Source organism: Ochlerotatus camptorhynchus, unplaced genomic scaffold (assembly GCF_037179485.1).
Source record: "Ochlerotatus camptorhynchus isolate MF236.1 unplaced genomic scaffold, CSIRO-AGI_Acam_v1.1 ptg000103l, whole genome shotgun sequence".
Lineage (NCBI taxonomy): Eukaryota > Metazoa > Arthropoda > Insecta > Diptera > Culicidae > Ochlerotatus > Ochlerotatus camptorhynchus.
This window is the reverse complement of record NW_027040593.1, coordinates 649720-650607: the sequence shown is the minus strand read 5'-3', so window position 1 is coordinate 650607 and position 888 is coordinate 649720. Positions and strand designations below refer to the sequence as shown.

Here is an 888-nt window from a genome sequence, read left to right as displayed (position 1 = left end):
CTCATCAGCATCATCACACCCTAATAATTTGCGACAAGCTAAATTCTCACGAAGTGCACGGATTTTAAAAATTCACTTTCATCTTCACTTGAACGGAAAGCCAAGCCACCTCAATCCTAGTTCGGAGTGGTGACGTGGTGCACCCCGGAAACTGATTCACTCAGTTTGATCAGGATTTTTCCGTTAATTAGAATTTTCCCACCGTGTTCTGGAGAAAGTCCCAAGCCTAGAAAATCTCGATTGCACCTTCTCAAGAGGGTTTTGTAACTACATAATCGAATTAGACTTAGATCAAAAGTATGGCAGGTAAGGCTATGTAAGTAAGTGAAGCGTGAACTCCGTCTTTTAGAGCTGTAATTAGGCGTGAAATGTTATGTTAATTTCACTAGGATTCCATCCTTCGCAGAAAGGGATGATTATGTTTGAATCCAAGCACCCACGTTGAAATTAAAACTTAATTTTGTTGTTATTGCTAACTATGATTGAATATTTTATTATCACTAGGCCAGAAATGGCAATGAAAAAAATCTGCGTCGGCCGGGAATCGAACCCGGATCAACTGCTTGGAAGGCAACTATGCTGACCATTACACCACCGACGCTATATCATATCACCCCATCCCGCAAGATAACTGTTCCACTTATGACTTTCGACTATCAGCTCAGCAATATCACCACACAGACACATATGCTTCCGACAGTCGGTCGTGAACAAAATAGGCAGTTTATTTTAATGTGTCCGACCTTCTATACGCCTTCGGCTGTGTTTTCCTATCTCAAACCCTACTTCGATTGTATTTCGTATGAGCCGAATAGCCGGCACAAACTGGAACTGAGCGGTTTTCATTCGCACACACTCGTCGGCCACCCTGCGATGAACGAATAAAGA

The 888-nt window shown here is 42.3% G+C and overlaps 1 non-coding gene across 1 annotated transcript; it reads right to left on the bottom strand.

The window, feature by feature from the left end:
• Window positions 1-529: 529 nt before the first annotated feature.
• TRNAG-UCC (transfer RNA glycine (anticodon UCC)) lies at window positions 530-601 on the bottom strand. The gene has a single exon. It is a non-coding gene; the product is annotated as a tRNA-Gly (tRNA).
• Window positions 602-888: the final 287 nt, after the last annotated feature.